This window comes from Anser brachyrhynchus (genome assembly GCF_964034855.1).
Source record: "Anser brachyrhynchus genome assembly, chromosome: 8".
Lineage (NCBI taxonomy): Eukaryota > Metazoa > Chordata > Aves > Anseriformes > Anatidae > Anser > Anser brachyrhynchus.
In genome coordinates, this window is record NC_137702.1 from 17,418,133 (window position 1) to 17,436,685 (window position 18,553).

Genomic DNA, 18,553 nt, shown 5'->3' on the forward strand with positions numbered 1-18,553 from the left:
TTATTTGAAGCACATGAAAAAAGTGGGAATAAATAGATATGTCGGTATACCTACGGTTTTGTGGGTAGTATGTGAGGTTTATGAGTGCTGGTAAGCTGGAAGAGACAAGAAGGTTCTTGGAGACAAGGTTGGGATCCCTTGCTAATAAAGTTAACCCAAGAAGACTTGAATTTGTATGAGCACCTAGACGTCTGCCCTCTAAAGACAAAAAATAAAAATAATTATATAAATCAGTTGCTGAGACTGGAAATCAGTTTGTTTTGTTTTCTTTGTTTTTGTTTTTCAGTAAGAAGCTGCAGAAGGGGCAGAAGATATTAAATTTTCCTTCATTCTCTCATTACAGATCAGAATTGGTCCATTTGTGTGTACCCTCAACTCTGCACAGATCCTTCAATGAGATGTGTGTACCAACAGCATCTGAAAATACTTTATATTGTTTTGAGCAACTTTACCAAAAACAACATTTTTTTTGCCCATTGCAGCCTAAAATCTTTCTGTGCTGCTTTAATGCACTAAGTTGAACAGACTCCAAGGTTAAGGTGTTATAAAACAAATGGAGAAAGACAGCTGTAATGAAAGGACTCCCTTCCTTTGGCCAATTAACATTGCTGAGGTTTAGGACTTGCCTTTGCAGGAACTCTCAAGCAATAATCTGAATTAACTAAAGATGTGAATTTAACGTGGATTAGTCAAACTGCAGTAAGTCTTCGGATGGTTAGTCACAGTCAGAATTAAAGTGGCCTAATTTGATATAGCTAGCTTCATTCCCAAAGTCAAATTAACATTACCTGACTTCTGAGTAGAGATTTTATTTACTCTGATTTAAAAGTTAATTTCTTGACTGTCCTTGTTTACAGAAGCTCTTGATAAATACAGCAGCTTTAATAAGTTATTTCTGTCCTAAGCTGATTGAATCACCAGCAGTGGTTATTCCCAGCTTCTGAGGTGTGCTGCCTGGTTTTCAAGATGTACAGCCATCAACCATCTCCTTTGAGGGGGAAGGAGAGAGGATTTCCATAGGCAAATTTTCCCCATTTGCTAGAAATTTCTTTCACAGGCAGGTGCTCAAAGCATTTTCTTTCTTGTCATAGAGATCCTGCATTTTCTGGGACTGTGAATAATTACTGGTATTTGTACTCTGAAGATATTTATAAACTCTGATTTATTTCTCCTGAGTCACTTGGCAGTCTCTACAGCATCACTTGTTTCATAACTTCCTACCAACATGATTTAGTTAATGCTTTTGTATTTGCCTTTGGAAAAGCATAGCGTTATCGCTGCTCTCTTCAAGGTGCAGGCTGCTTCCAGGATGTATTCAAGGCAGTGTTAATGAGTGAACCTCAAAACTTGCAGATTGTCAAAGAATTTTGGATAATCATCAGAAAGTCTGGATGTTTATCTGAACCTTATTTAAACCATTCGAGCCTCTTGGGGCTGCAAATTTAGGTTAGAAACATTTTAAGTAAGGCTCCTGGTATTTCCTGTTTCTGACAAGGCCAGATATGCTCAAGTGTCTCTTTGAGGTGATATTTGTCTCCTGTTTTTACTACTGTTATGGGGTTATCAGGTCACCAGTTCTTGGATTCTGGTTCAGGAAAGGATTTAAACATGTTCTTGGTCTCAAGTATAAAGCAAAACAACAAAGACTAGAGAATGTGCTTTTAAGGAATGAGATAGACAATAGGAAAAAAATTCAGAGACAGAAAAGTTATGACAGCTGGTGTGCATGTGACTGATCTGAGGCAGCAAACATCTGTAGATCATGAACCCTTGATTAGTTTGTGGGGGAAGAGGAAAGTTGCTTATAAAAGACAAGTTAAATGAGAAGATAAATTAAGAGTGCAAATGAAAATGAGAAAGTGCCTTTATGTTCAACTAATGGTTTACATTAAGATTTACCAAGAAAGGGGGAATGCAAATGTTGTGTACAAAAGTATGGAGACTGATTAAAAAAATGCGTTCACCCATGTCAAAGATCAGAATGTAGTAAATCTAACCTTAAAATACAAAAATGTGCAAACTGTAAGGGCTACATATCACTTTTTCTTTTTTTTTTCTCTGAAATGAGTTTGTCTTCTTAATCAGGCCTCAGAATTCAGGACAAGTTATTCAGATTTTAGGAAGTGCCTTGAGCAAGGACACTGGTATCTCCTGAGCTCCTAATGCAACCATCCTGGCTGAGGCTTTGTGGAAGAAATATGCAGGTGTAGGGCAAAATATTCATCTCAGCCAAACAGAGAGCAAAACCTTTGGTAAAGAAAGAAGTTTTCTTTGTAAATCTAATCAAATCTGAAAAGCAAGTTAACCATTGAAGTATCTGAAAGTTGCCTTTGAACTAGAATAGCTTTCATGTAAACTCAACTTGTCTTCTATGTGATAAAGTAAATAACTTTTTACCGAATGCATATTATTTTAATCTTTGTCCTTGAAGTTAACAAATTAACTTTCTCTGTGATTTCCCCATTTGTGACAGCCTCTGGCTGTGTTTTTACTGTCGTAATAGCTTCTGGCAGACTGCGTGTCTCTCACATTCACTACAAAGTAAACAGGAATTCTTTCCAAGGGTAACTGGCCAGGCTCCAGTGGAAGAATGCAAGTTATTCATAAGTTCTGGTAGGCTCATTTCTGCTTAATATGGTCTGTTTTTATTGTGGATTTTATGAAGGAAAAAAAAAGTTGTGAAATTTTTTAAATCCCCATAGATTATTTTCTTCAAATGTGTGGGAAATTACACCCTCCCCAGCACATAGCTACATTGCCATTTGTCCTGCCTGTGTTAATCTCTTTTCCACCTTCAGTCACAAGAGGCTGAGCAGGCAGAAGGTTACGAAGATGTGGCTAAGACATGTCATACTATTTTGAGAACATAATTGATGTTGCAGACATGCACAGCAATCCATAGTGGTTCTGCTGAAGGTCTGCTGGAGTGTCAACGCCATTGTCTGCCCTGCAGATTCCCCTTCTCAAGCACAGGCAGCAGCAGTAGGAATTTCTTTATGCCTAGCATAACCCTGGTAGAAAGGGAAGAAAAGTACTTCAGGGGTTCACGCAGATTCAATATTATCAAGACAGACCATGGTCAGGGGAATCATGCTCAGTGCCTGTGTCTCTCATGGCATGTGGCACCAACAGGCCTCGTGTACCCGTGCAGCAAATCTCGGTTATTGTGCTTTTCCTGCTTTTGTCTGTTTTGGTCTCCTGGGCTTCTGGGTTTACTTTGTGGTTCTTTCTGTTCAAATGAGCTGAGCAGCCATTCAGTGTTTTCCCAGGGACTTGTGGGAGTATGTGGGATCGTTCCTGTCTACAAATGGAGCTGGGGGGTATGTATCAGCAGGGGAAGAGCTGTAAAGCTGAAGGCAGATGTTGACATAAGAACAAAAGGATATGCGTTGTCCAAACATAAGCTGGAAATTGGATGGAGGCTTCTAAACAGAGTAATGAGGTTCTTAGAAGAATTAGGAGGAGAAGCGAGGTTTTTAAGAGGAACTGAATGCATTATGAAAGGGATTATATAATAATTATACAAAAAAACTGTTTGTGGCAAAAAGAGACTGGATTTGATGGCTCTGAAGCAATGAAATAACATTCAGAGCCTAATTTCCTCATCTTTCCTGGGTAAACAGGAACAACTATAGAACTAGGCTATAGTTGAGGACTATCAGCACTTCACTTTGCAGAATGAGTGGATTGTTAAGCCAAGTAAAAGTGTTTTCATGCCTGTAGCCAACATATGGGATAAATCAGCTGGTTGTAACTGGAAACAGTGCTACACTCAAGTCAATAGATTTGCATGGGTATGGGTGTAGAATTTAGGACAACATTTCATCAAAACCATTAGTAATTTGTGTATTTTGTTTTAATATCGCTATTCTTAAATTCGCTATTAAATGAATATTCATTTTTAAGTGCTCTTCACTTACAAGTGAACATTCCTGGCTGAAGTAAATAATGTTTTATAATAACTTTTAGTATGAAATTCTAAGCTTCTTTGCCATCAACACTGACTTAAATATAGCAAAATTCATTATATAAGTTGTATCTTTCTGTTTTTCTGTATAGGCAATACAGAAAACGTGGATTTCTCCAAGGTCACACCAGCAGACCTATGTTAAGGTGAGCAAGCAGAACCCTTTTAACATTGGATTTTTAAGTGGAAGACACTCTGTAGCAATGAACGATGGGTATCAAAATTAGTGTGCTATTAGTCAGGACCTGTTGGTAAGCCTCATGGGATATTTTATGACTAACATGGATAGCAGCTGAGCAGATAATTTTTTTTCCTTTTTTTTTTTTTTTCCAGCTGCCCTTTGGTTAGGGTTGAATAGACAGGTTAACTCAGTTCAATTTGTTCCAATCACATCTCTTCCCATTTTCTGTTTTTCTTTTGACTGTTCAAGTGCCCATCTTTTGTTTCCACTAATGCTTGAAGAGGAGGTTTTAATTTCACATGAAAGAGCATATTGATGTGTGATGCCAGGGATTTACACCAGAATTGCTGGCATACTCAACTCTGTTTTGGCTGCCTGTATGTATTTGGAAATAAGGGTATTAAAAAGGAAGGGGAGGCTATTCATCCTAATGCTTAGCTTTATGTGGCTCTTTTAAAAGTTCAAAGCACTGTCCAGACATCATCTAAATAATCTCATGATCTTTTCAGGAATGTAAACAGAGTTTATCTCTGACACTGAAGCAAATTGCTCAAGGGCAGGAGTGGGAAGCTCCACTTCTCTTAGCGCTGCTTACTTTCTAAAGTTACTGGTAGAAATCCATCTCTTCAGCTATGATATGGACAGCAGAATGAATGAGGAAGGGATGCTAAGCGAGAAGGCAAGGTGAAAGCAACTCAGAGATTATTAGATAACAAAAGCATTCCCTGTGGGTAAACATTAATACATATAAAACACTGTTAATTCATGCTAAGCAAGCCTCCTTTTTGACACATTTGTTTATCAGGAGGTGAGTTTAAAGAAAATAATGTAGACTGATGTTTCCATTTCACTGAATGACAAGAGTGTAACCAAGTATGTAAAATGCTTATGATATACAGCTGGAGAAAAGAAGAGGTAGCCAAGAGACAGGAGGAGTACTCCTCCCGTTCTACTAAAGGAAGGGCAATATTTCATTGCTTTTCAAGGAGAAAACCAGAGAAGCCAATGTTGTGGCACCAATGCATTATTTTTAAATATCATTGCAAATGCAGTATCCCACAAAGCTGACAGGATTCATTATACTAGGACATTTTGAGAAGCCTGCGTTATTTATTTATTTATTTTTAATTCAAGAACATATATGGAACTCAAAATGTATCAATAGTGTCCTCAGTCCACCCTGGAAGCAATTCTGCATCATTTCCGCTCCTACAGCACTAACTCAGCAGTGCCTGTGCCAGAGAGCAGTGGAGATCATGTCTTTAGACATAAGATTTTTGTGTCAGAAAGTTTTATCCAAAAGTGGTCACAGGTCAAGCAATGTTTTTATTCTTCTCCCCCACCTCCCTCATTTTGCAAAGAACAGCAGATAGGGGTAACTTTATACATGGAGGATATTCTCTTTCTAAAGTTTTGGGAATCAAAAATATTTCTGAGTCATCAAGCTGCACCAAAGATGTGCTTAATTAAGGATTGGAACTAAACTTCTTTTGTTAAACTGAATGAAATACATTTCTAATAATTTCAGTAAAAAAGGGGGTTGCAGTGTGTACCATCTGACAAGACTCTGACTCAAAGGGGCTCGACGAGTAGAAATGTAATGCTTTTTCAACCTACACGTTTGAGACAGAATCAGTGGTTAAATTTTGAAGTTCAGTTTGGCTTAAATTTTCAGGTGAGTTTGGACTGAGAGTCTTGAAGCAGTTGGCTGGGAAAATTGTCAAGCCATCAAGATTGACTCTTCCATCAGTCTGTTTTTGACCTGTCTCACTTCTGCATGTCCCCAGACAGTGCTGTTTGTTGATCCTGACAGATGTGTAAGCCCGAGGAGATGCTGGTGTCGATTCAGTGCTGCCACTACTCTGTGATGTTCTCTGAAGGGTTTTTTTTCCCCCTTTTCTCTTGACTTATTTATCTTTTCCTTCCACAGATCGTCACTCTTTTGCTCTCCTACTAGAGATGAACTAATAGTCAAATATGTGACAGGCCGTCCTGTTGCTTGGATAGGTCCTATCTCATTTTTCTTTAAAAAAAATGAAAAAATTAATTTCCACAGAACTAACGCAAAAGGTCACTGGATTGCTCCTTTATAAGTGCTTTGCTCTCCCTCTCTCTGCTTCTGTTTCTCCCCCCATGACTTTCTTTTCAAAGGATAATCAATTCCTTTCCTTGTTCTGGGTGTTTTCATCCACTTATAAAATTGACTAATGAATCCTTTGTATAAGTATTAACCTGATCTTTCAAGCAATAAATGGGAATAGAAAAAGTGACAAAGCCTTAGTCCAGGTTCCTGTATTTCATACAAAACAGTTAATAGCATAATATTTAAAGCACGGGATTTTCCTGTCTCAGCTGTGTTGTTACTTTAGGTGTTGCCTATCAGCTCTTTGAAACCAGAGCTTTGAATTAAACTGTTGGCAGACATGGGTCTCCCTGGCAAGAGGTTCCGAAAGGAGGGAGGTGTAATCTAATAAATGTAATGGCTCATTTTTAACCGTTTAACCATCTCAAAACCTTGGTGTTATTTTGATGGTCTGTCCAATTCTGTGAGAAAGGAGTCAGCTCTTCTGCTGTCTTGTGTTCTTCCATTCAAATCATGCAGCATAAACACATTTCCAACTTGCATGGATTTTTAAATGTAAGATTTGATGAAGTAATCCTTTTCTTACCGGATGGATACTGTAACAGGATCCTGTTATATAGATGGTAAAGTGTTGTCATAGTTACAAAATTTTCAGTCACAGCAGATTTAAAGAAAGATTTTTAAAAAGTGGCTTCTTCCAGATACCTTTAAAAGGTATCTGGAAGGTATCCCATTCTGCAAGTGGCCATTCTCTCAAAATGAGAACCTTGGAACTTAATCATTTTGATAAACACTTTAGAAATAAAACAAACAGAACAAAAAACATTTCCCCTTCAGGAAGCTTTTCTGATAAATGACTTTCAATCCCTAGAAAGCACATATTTTTCCTGTTTGAGGTATGGGAAATGAAGTCCTTTCTAAATAATCTTTGTGTTTTCATACAGCTGTTGCCTTTGCAGCATAATATGTTTGAGAGAAGACCTAGTGCCCAAGACAGACCTGGACACCAAAGGCAAGTATATGCGCTCCTGTGTTTTCTTAGCTGTTAGTACCAGAGAGTGCCTAAGAACAGATCAGTTATGTTTATGCATGCAACAGTTGTACCACTGTTTCTAGGACAGATATAGGCTGAAGATAGGAAATGGGTGTAAATGATATACCAGCACAAAGTGGAGGAGTTTGGCATAGCTGTCATCAGAGTGGTAAAAATCCTGTCATTTTGGAGCTCCAAGAACTGTTTAAAACAAATTACAAATGATAATAAATAAAAATTAACGTAGTCTTAAAGTGGTATTTTGATCTGTCTTATTATACAGCAGAACAAATAGCTTTCCCCTGTAAATACTGTCTGTTGATATGTGTTGTTTCTCCTTAAGAAAGTCATTAGAAGACTAGGTTTCTTCTGCAGTACAAAAAGCTTATATGGTTGCTTTATATATTTCCCAAATACTTTCTAAAAAGCGTAAATTGTACTAGAGAATTTGCTCGGCATTGATATGCAATTTTCCTTTGTAAGTTTCTCAATAAGAATGATTTTTGGACTGTTCCTGTTATTTAAATCAAATTAGTTTAAAACAAAACAAAAACAACAAGAAACCTCACTCGAGAGGAACATAAACATGCTTGTTTAGTTTCTCAGAGTTATTTTTATGCCGAAGGTAGCCACAATAGAAGATAGCGGTGTTTGTTTTTCGGCAGTTTTTGCACAGTTGCTGGACGTTTCATTCCCTGCTTCCCTGGGTATGCCATGAAGGAGCAGTTCCCAGAGAGAGTTCAGTTCCTGTTTGGCCTTTATTTCATTAATATTTATGTACACAAACATACTGACATGCCAAACAATGGATCTTCATACAGTGCACCAACACACACAGGCATACATGCTGCCAACATATTGTTTTCTTCGTGGCAGGAAACGATTTCTGAGCTTACTTTGCAGTTAGCTGGGAAGGAACGAAAAGCTGTATATTCTTCTGCTTCAAATCTCATTCCTAGGTGGAGTCAGGAAGATATTTCTAACTTGTTTAATTGGATAAGTTCATCACTGAATATGGGGATTGTAGGAGGAGTGGTAGGACTTGCCTGGTTTTAATATTGGCTCCTAAAAGAAACAGGTTTTCTAATAGGATTGAAGACTGACCTATTTCCCTGTTTTGACAGGAACGCTTCCTCCTGTTAAAACCTTCTCACTTGAGGAAGAAAGGGAGTGACAGCAGCCAGGTTTCCCTCTTGTTTCCTCCCAGTGGTGTAAGTGCAGCTTTTCATAAGCAAGTATTCTCATTTTTAATGCAAAAGTTAAATTCAGAGTTGTGATGACTAACTGTCATTTTGTCTTCGAGCTATTAAAGTTTGAAGTTTCTCAGATGAAACAGTGTGGCCAGCTTCTGTTAGGACTGATGTGGTTGCCCTGCCTCTGCTTTCTGCACCTTTCCAAAAATGTTTATTCAGAAACTTTGTTCCAGGTGTCTTCCTGCAAGTGGAAAAGCTCTTGTAGCCCCACACCACATTGCTCTTCCTGAGCGCTGGGCCCTGGGTTCTGCTCAGTGTTGGTGTTACTTCCCAAAGAGCAAGAGAAAGGCTTTGTCTCTGTCCTTCATAGTAGATATGAGTTTAACCCTCAATTCCTTATATCTTGATTTGTTCATTGTTCAAGAAAATTTAAAAAGACCATAGAGTTTTTCTAGAAGTGTGATTAGGGGAGATGTGATTAGGGGAGGAAAGAAAGCAGTATGTTTGACTGCCAGGGTCTCTGCTAACATGACAGTGATCAGTTCAGCTTGCAAGCAAGCTGGTGCTTCGTGTACAGGAGCTTTAAACTGAGAGATGCAATAGAAAATGAAATTTTGAGGGCTTTGAAAGAACAACAAGGTTAGTTAAATCTGTGAGGGCAGTGAGAGGAGGCCCCGCTTGAGAGGTAGGTAGGAGGTTTTTAGAAAGAGACCTTCCATCATTGTTAGACTTGTTGAAGTCAGCAGTGCATAAGGACTGGCAAACTCTATGAAGATGTTTCTCGTGCTGAGAAACTCGCCCATCAGTTGACCAGTTTTTGGCACTCTTGTTAGTATTCATGGCACATTGTGTACGTGAGGCATCACAACACTAATCATTCCACCTTGGTGAAAGGGGGAGTGTGGCTCTGGAGGTGGATACAGACCCACTCTGAATGGGGAGAGCTATGGGCTGTCTCATGTGATTGGAAGTTCACTCTGTGCTGTGGTGTGACTCAAGTTCTCTAGAAGGGTGGGTGCTTCCTGCATCCACTAGAGAGACTCCATTTTCTCAAGACAAGTGCTGTGGGTGTGCACCATAACCATTCTTCTGGGACTTCTGGAAAAGATGGCCAGATAGAGAAAGATGGTTGAAAACTTAGTGCTGAAGCGGCCAGTTTTATTCGAAGACCCCTTTTTTTCTCTCCTCTCCCTCCATTCCTCATTCTGCTTCATTAAAGCCATGCCTGGTTCATTCATCTCAGGGTGGATGTACTGTAGCACCAGTGTGGAGAAAGTCTTTGTTTAAGCTTGCCCTGCTGCATCAATTGACAGCTTTATCATCTGGAGCCATCAAGCTAGTACCTTTTAAATGAAGCTCTGATGTAATTGAAAGCTAAAAAAAAAAAAAGTAGTAAAACTGTGTCACCGTGTTGTGAGACCATCTTTCTATAAAACTAATTAAGTTATTCAAATATCCTCCAACCTCAGGCAAAGTAGCTCTAACTGCAGAATGAGCTTGCAAGGACAGAGAAGCACAGAAATTGAAGAGAGATCTCTCTATTAAGTCCCCCAGTCTTTGTCGTCAACGTTTTTTGTCTTGTTTCAGTGACCTGGCACAAATGGAAAGAAAAAAAATATAGTAGGCACGTTGATGATCATGGAAAGCAGAGCTGTGTCCTTTCTGTATACAGAGCTCATGATGGAGATATGCATGAGAAATGTATCTTGTTTTGGAATGAAAAGGATTTAGTGAACTGTTGGGAATAGTCCCAGTTCTATCTCTTCCCTGATACTCATAATGCTGCTGTGAATACAGAAGTGCAGATAATCTAATTGTCTTTACTAGCTGCTGGTGATGGGCTCTTTATTTTCACAGTCATTTGAATTTCACTGAGTTTCTCTTGTTTAAGCAAGAACTATCTACTACTTTACAATATTTCTCTCTATATAGTATTTTTCAGTGTACAGTACACTTTACTGTTGTAAAAGAGAAATTTTGACCTTAGCAGCTGGAGTGGCATAGGCAGGCTGTGAAAGGATGCCTGCCTGGGGACAGTTTGTGGAAATGTTCTACCTGCACACAAGAAGAGATGGCAAGAACACTTCTGGAGGAGCACGTGCAGGAGCAAAGTTGCTCTGCTGTTGGAATAATACTAACATTTTCTGAGATTGCAGTCTGGAAAGCTGCATGACGCCTTGCAAATTGAGCAAATTTGCTCATATTCCATTCCCCTTCCACATCTGGTTAACAACAGCCATCCAAAAGTTTTCCCTGACTGTTGAGGTGGGTACTTGTATAAGATGAGTGGGCTGAGTAGCAGGGAATTGGATGTATGAAGCTCTGTTTTAACAATGAACTGCAGATTGTGACTTTGGCAAGTTCTTTGACTGCTTTTTTGTTCAATATCTTCATGAATAAAATGTGCTTTGAGATCTCTAAATGAAGTAGCTTATGTAATAGATAAAACTTCTAGAAAGGGGGAGACAATAGAGGTTATTTTAATGTAAATGCCTCATTGGAAAGCAGTGAAACTGTTAGAAAATTAAATGAACAGTATGCTTTGATCCAAGCTAATGAACAAGTCTGTCTTCTCTTATGTTTAATGAACTGAGTCTTGATTATTTTTGTTGTTGTTTAACCAGGTTCAAAAGGTAATTAAAACATCTCTACTGGAAAATAACGCCCACAATGCATACAGTAATAGTGGGTGAGTTGGGACTTACCAGAAATTAGCATAAATCCAATGTAAGGACACAGAATAGCCCAGCTATGAAATATTTGTACTACATTTGGTTATCACCAGAGTATGAACATCTTTGAGCCTATGGTTTTCATTTGGGCACATTGGGGAAAAAAAAAAAAAAAGGTCTGGGTTTCCTCTAAACTTTATATTTGGAGTGCCACCTGATGAGATGAAATGGGAAAATAAAATTATGCTATTCCAAAGTTAAGAATTAATCACAGAGTAAAATAGTTGAAGTTACCTTGGGGGTGTTTCTGGAGAAGGTTAAGAGTTTGGAATTTGGCAAAAATACAGGAAAAAGGCTTGGGGAAAGGGGAGAGATTTTCTGTTGGCAGAAGATACCTTTTCCTTCTCTTTTGGTTCCTGGAATATTAGTCTAAGAATAAAGAAATAATTGTCATCACAGAATAATTGTATCACAGAACAGTTTAGACTGGAAGGGACCTCTGGAAGCCATCTAGATCCAACCTTCTGCTTGAAGCAGATCCAATTAGATCTGGGTTAAATTAGATCTGCTTACTTGAGGCCTCATCCAGCCCAGGTGTGATTGTCTCCAGTAAAGGGGCTTTCACACACTCTGGGCCTGTGCCATTTTGTGAAAAAGTGACTTCATTGTGAAAAAGATTTTGTTTGCATGTGACTGGGATTTCCCACATTCCAACTTGTGTCTGTTGCCTCTTGCAGTTTCACAGTGCACTTCCAAGGCTGGCTCTGTCTCCTCCACACTTTTTCGTAAGGTGGTTGTAGGCATCTGCCCTTAGACTTCTCCTCCTGGAGCTGAACAAACCCAGTAGTTTCGACCTCTCATATGCCATGGGTTCTGTTCAAGGGAATATGACAACTGGAAACTCATTGTTGAATTGCTTCATTGCCATTTACTCAGAGATGTAGACTTGGTTTTTGAGATACCTTGAAAATACTAATTAAAATTTTAAGTTTCTTTTGTTATCCTCAGCAAAGCAATAAAGAACCTGGGACATGAAGGGGCTAAATATCTTGCTCAAGGTCTGGGGCTGAGAACAGTATGCAGAAATCTGGAATTGCAGCCATTGTCCTGTAGCCTGTCCTGGGAACTGCTTTGCAAAATAAATTTTTATTTTAACAGAAAAGGCCACTTGTTTTTACAGCGCTGGATCAGTTTTTAGGCCTGTCCCCACCAAAAAAATGTCTATGTCGATTGAGAACGTTAACATTAAATCATATGCTTTGCTTTGCAGAGAAAGGCAAAGCAACCAAAATTACAGAAGTACATGATATGCAGAGGCTGACTACAGCGGAACATGCGAGTAGCAGCGGGGCCGGTGACCACGTACCTTGTTACCTTAAACACATCCTTTGGCTAGAGCAGTGTGGTGCTCCTGCTTTGACAGAGCAGCAGTGTATCCACTCTTAATCAGTGTGCACCATGAAAAGAACTGCTACGTTGTGTAATAAGCTTTTGTAACAAGATGAGCCCTGCAAAAATTCAGAAGCTTTATAGATTTAACAGCCTCTATGGGTATTAAAGTGGGTTGACTGACAAAGCAGAGGAACAAAAGGTAGCTCTGAATGGAATTATTAAAGTCTGAACAATGGGGTTACATACCATCAGGTTTAGTGCACAGTAGATGGGTATGAGTCACTGTTTTCAGATTTATTTAGATTTGTGTTGCATAAGGGAGATAAAGAGGAAAGTTGTATGGTTGCAATTATTCATACTTAATATCTAATCCCAGTGATGCTTAAGTCATATGGCAGGGCATTGCTCTTGCCAGGATATTTAATTTTTTCAGGTAATCCCTGGCATAATTTTTTTTTCTACTGAAATCTCTTGAGAATAAAAAGATATCCTTTCTTTCAAACCAGGGGATGCTGTTTTACTCTGTGCCCTTTGTGTTTAAGCTGATAAACTCATAGTGAGAAGAGTTCATGCTTCTTGCTTTAAAGTTGAAAATGCCTTAAATGTTGTAACTGGCAGAACCTAGCAAAGGAGAATGAAGGGGGAAAAATCAACTCTTTTTTTTTTTTTTTTTTTAAATGTCACAGTGTCTGTGCAAGGAAAGCTTTCTCATCTGAATGTGGTCTCCTAATACTGATTCTGAGTGAGTGGGAGGATTCCTCCTTCTGGTCTCTCAGGTACATTGGCATGCTATTTACAACTATGCTGTAAAAATTCTTCTTTTGCTGAAATGGTTGGAGTCTACAGTTTTCAGTTGTTTGCATGCCTTTCCTTCCAGTCCATGTTTCCATGATGTGAGACCTGACACATCTCTTGTTCAAGGTATATAGGTCCCTTTTGAAAGGAACTTCACAAGGGATGATTCTGAAGCATGGATATTTTGGTAGCCGTAACTGCTGATTCACAAAGAAATCAAATGTCCATTGCAGTTTTAGGCAGAAACATACCATGGCCTTGCCAAGACTCTTTTTAGATGGATCTTTTTTTAACACTCTTCAGTACCTGTTGGTACTCTTATTGTTCTGTATGCTAAAGAAATTTTTTTATCCTTCAGTCCAGTATTTCTGCATCTGGCAATATGCTAGAGCAAGCTGTGGACTTTTCAGATCAATTATGTCTTACAAGTTGGAACATAAGCTTTTAAAACATTATGCCACAGATTATCTGCAGAGCTAAGAAGTCCATTGAATGACCATCTTAGAGTCACGTTTAGTACCCCCTCATATTAAACTGGGACCAGCTGGTTGGCTCCCTACTAATTTTTCCAATGTAAATAAGCTGACTCCTTTTGTGATCTTTCTTGAAGTCGCCTTCTGCACTTGCTTTCATGTTTTGTGAGTTTAGATGATAAAATTATACACAAATGAAGTCTCACAGTGTCAGTACAACGGTACTAGTGCTTGCATGGTTTTAACGGGAAGCTTTTGATGTGCCAAAGGTTGGGTTTGCTTTTTTATTTGTTCATTGCATCACATTATCAGTTCATAGACATCTTGTTTCAGATTAATACATTCAATATCTTTATTGCTAACTGAGGCAAAATATTCATTTATGTTTGGGGGCTATATCTCTATAACATAACCTCAATTCCATTCTTGTTACACAGTAGAAAGAAACTCTCACAATTTTAAAATGAACTGCTTAGCCTTTTGGGGGAAACAGGCAACAAAAAACAAACATGAATGCAGTTCATGCAGGTTTTTTGCATTTACGGTCAGCTAACAATTAACATCAGTGGTTCCATTTGTTCCCCTCTTTACCTCCCTTTTACTTGTTTGTTTGCTTACAATGTAGGAATGTGCTTGATAGGTTGTTTTCCTGTGTAGTTGCTTTGAGACTAATTGCTGATATCCTGGGGATCACTGGACCACTGGTTAAGAAGCAGTGATAGAACAGGTTTGTATTTCCTCTAACAAATATTATAATGTGTTTATTTTTATGGATTTTTATTTTAAAACTTTTAACTTTCCATTTTTGTTTTATTTTGCAAGATCTAACTCAACCTCAGCTAAGCAACTTGTAGTTTACCATACATCTGGCCTGCAAGACGTGTTTGTCATCCGTGTTCCTTCTCCTTTATGCTTCCATCTAGTATTAAGCAGTCTTTTGCTCCTTTGATTAAAAGAAACCCTAAGCTTTGTATGTACTAAAGCTCCTGGCTTTATCAGTTTCTGATTTCAATATGTGGAGTGTGTATGAAAGCAGAAATTGAGAAAGCTGTGTTTAGAACACAAGAGTATGTCATAGATAAAACTACTTGTAAAGAAAAGTGAATTAGATGTGTGGAAACACGTGCCTTGCTGCTGCTATATAGCAGGCTCTTGCACAGTAAGGTTTGCCTTTGGATTATTAAGTGTATACACTCAGCATTCAAGAAAATAATACTCTACCCAGTGCAGCAGACCACCAGCCTACTGGTACAAGCAGCTTTGTCTATGGCCATCCATCATTTCCTTATTAACAATTTCCCTGCTCTTTTTTTTAATAGTATTTATGTAAGAAAAGAAGACATTGTACATGGGAGCAGATGTACAAAACCCACAAGTGAGCTCATGAATCCAAAAACTATACAGCATCAACACATCTTATTTTGTAAAATGTCAAAAGGCAGCACTAGAAACTGAAGTCCTTTCTCAGCGGGGTATATTCAGCCTAGGCAACATGCATAAGCAGATTGCTCGTTGGCTTGCTCTGTTTCAGACAGCTTTAGTGTCTTTCAAGCTGTTTCTGTAGAGGCATCCACAAAACTGAGATATTCCAGATCAGCCAGTCATTGAGTACTTTATGAAGGCTATGCCTCAACTTTAGCCATATACAGTGTTTGGTTTTTGATGCAAAACATGTCCATCTGGAGCTAAGCTGAATTTATGCATTCCTTTTCTGCTTGCTAGGGAAACAGTCATGAGATAATCCCTGCTTTCTAGAGCAAGTAGCACAGGTAAGCCTTGTGCATTCATGAACATAGATCTAATGCAACCTCTGTTAAGAGTCTGATCCTTTGCAATTGTTACAATAATGCTGTAGTGAAGTAGAAAAGATAATTAGAGAAGTTAATGTAAAAAAAAAAAGTTGGCAATGCCTTGCTTTTCCTATGGATATCTTGTTTTCAAGTCATTCTTAAAGTGAAAATACCATTTTCATATCCCTCTCAAGGTCTGCGGATGCACTTATTTGGAGGTCAGTGAAAGCTAAGCTGATTTATAAAAAAGAATACTCTGTGCTGAAAAATATATAAGCTAAGTTAACACAAGACATAAATCCAAAATTGCTTCTGTAAGGAGCTGAGTAACTGTTTCTTGCAGTTATTTTTATCACAATACCCAGCATTATGGAAGTGTTTGTGTGTTTTAATAATACAAGAGATTTTCTGTCAATTAAGTGTGTATTATTATAGTTCTAGTGCAAGATTTTATATGTGAAACTTTAGAATCTTGTGACTACTGTTTATGAGCATGTTTGGCCTGATTTAAAAAAAATAGAAATTTCAGCCTTTGATTCATCTGCTGGGGAAAAAAAAAAAGAACAGAAATGAGCATACTCTCTGCTGCAGGTGCTTTCGAGATGACTGGGAAGGACTGTGTCTCAGAGGGGGAGCAGTTGCATTTATGTCCGTGATTTATCATTTTTAAGTATTCAAGAAACTCGTGAAAGATGCAAATGTTAAAATTGTTTTAAAAGTGATTAGCTGGGTTGGGGGGGATGCTTATGTAGACTGGCCTTTTTTGGAGCCACACAGATATTCTTGGGCTGGGTGGTCTTCACAATTTTGACTTTTTTATTTATGAAAGTTCTGACTCTTATACGATCAGCTAAATCTGAAATCTTGGACTGGTTATAAAATATAGTGAGATTTGGTAACTATGTGAGTGCTTGCTCAGCATGGCCAGGCATGTTAAATAGCACCAGGTCATGCAGGGTATACTTATGAAGAACAGTGGGTTGTTCTCGAAAGAATGGGTCATGGACAGGAGATTGCCTTTTTGGATAAGGTGACTGAAATGCCAGTAGATGGCAATGAAGAATCCGCAGCATTTAGAATTTATAGCATAATAATGCCTCCTGTGTTTTACACACAGTGTATATTTCATAGACCTTTACATTCAGCTTGTAGTAGTTGCATATTTTGAAAGCCTATTTGTAGACCACTGCATAGTAAACATTATTTTTACTAATTTCATGTATTTAATCAGACTGCCACAAAGATCTTCAGCCCTGTATTTTTTCAAAACTCTGGGAAAAAATATTAATTCCCACTGCATGAATATACTTAATACTAGAGCTTGTGGTTCAACCCATGGCCTGCTACTTCCTGTGTACAGATTATTTATAATCCCAGTTAGTGACATTACAGTTGCTTCACTGTCAAAGCAAAAAATTAAACACAATGTATCAAGTGCAATTTTTTGCATTTCATGTAGAGCTCTTTGCTAATATCAAAATACAATGTAACTGGGAATACAGGCAAAAACGCAGAGCAAATCCAAACAATTCAGAGTCTAACTCTGCTGCTTTTAATTTCACCAACTGCCTTTTTAAAATCCTCAGAGCCGTTGGTGTTAGTGTTTAACAAAACCCAAAGAAAATGGGAAGGCTATTAACGGTTTGGAGGTTTGCCAATATACTTTCAATATTTAAAAAGGGTAAAAAGGTGACCCAGAAAGTTACTGGACTGTTTGCTTGGTGTCAGTTCTGGTAAAAGTCATAGGACAGCTACTTAAGACTCTCTCCTCAAAGAATTAGAGGCTAAAAATGTATTCAGTGCCCATCAGTAGGTTTTCATGGAAGGTAGGTTTTGTTAAACAAACAGCATGTCTGTTTTTGGTTGAATGATGGAACTGGCTGAGTTAATGTCACGTGGCATTGTGATTGAGAAAACCTGCACTTGGTGGAATGAAGAGGTGGAATATTAGATGAACGAACAGGTCGGCTTACTGACAGCGTTTGATGATTGAGGCAGTGACCAAGGCAGTTTCTGGTAGAGTTCCTTGGGATCTCATTTCTTTCCTACGTTCTGCAATTGTGTGCAAACCTGGTCAAAATTCAAATGCATCTCTACAGCTTCTACCCCAAGCAAAGACCTGGGTAGAGTTTCCTCAGATTCTCTCTTGACCTGTGAGGATAACAACTCAGAACCCAAACACCAGGCATCTAGCTGCTTGCTTAGCCCTTCCACCCGTCCCAAGGAGTCAGGAATCACCAATATGAGCCGCTGGTGGGGCCTGAAGGGGCTGTGCTAATCTCTGCTGTAGGATCAAGAGGGGCATGCGTGCCAGTCTAGTGTCTTCCATAAGTGTTAAATTTATATTTGTCTATACAATGTTGCTAATATTGCTTCCATATTTTGTAATGCTGGTCTTCCTGTTAGGTTTCTGTAAACAGGCATGGTCAAATTCGTAACTGTCGGTAGTTATACTGAATATTTTTGCCAGTTTTTGATTACGAACAGTAAAATCATAATACCTTCCACAAAACTTGTTCCGCTCGTAGGCAGGTGATACTACCCTAGAGACTTCAAGGGGAGCAGAAGAAAGGAAGTTTGGACAGAGAGAGGGGACATATTGCTGTATGTCCTATTGTTTCTATTTAAGAGTGGGCAAAGGAAATAGCAATATTAATAATTGTTAATCCGTGAAAGAGAAAATTAAACTCCTTCAAAATAATCTGTAAAGCAGCAAAGTAAAAGCATCATCTCTGTTTTACTGCTGGAAAAACATAGGTTTATACATATTTTTTTTCCAAGGTCACAAGAAGTATCTGTTTTGGAAACAGGCGTTTCTGGCCAACAGTTCTGTTTCATGTTAATTTACACCTTTCCCTGTTCCTATTTTAATTAAGGGAAAAGAATAGGTATAAGAACCTACAAAATAGTATATAAATGCATATTTTCAAAAGCAAGTCTTTCAGCCCCAAGACACCAATCGTAGGTTAAGGAA

General features: G+C 38.4%; 1 protein-coding gene across 2 annotated transcripts in view; it reads left to right on the forward strand.

The window, feature by feature from the left end:
- Nucleotides 1–18,553, forward strand: part of HMCN1 (hemicentin 1) — a 246,794-nt gene that overhangs the window by 14,836 nt on the left and 213,405 nt on the right. For both annotated transcript variants that reach the window (XM_080602312.1, XM_080602311.1), the window contains exons 2-4: nt 4,060–4,113; nt 7,176–7,243; nt 8,389–8,475. The gene's annotated coding sequence lies outside the window, so the exon portion shown is untranslated. The remainder of the gene's footprint in view (nt 1–4,059; nt 4,114–7,175; nt 7,244–8,388; nt 8,476–18,553) is intronic.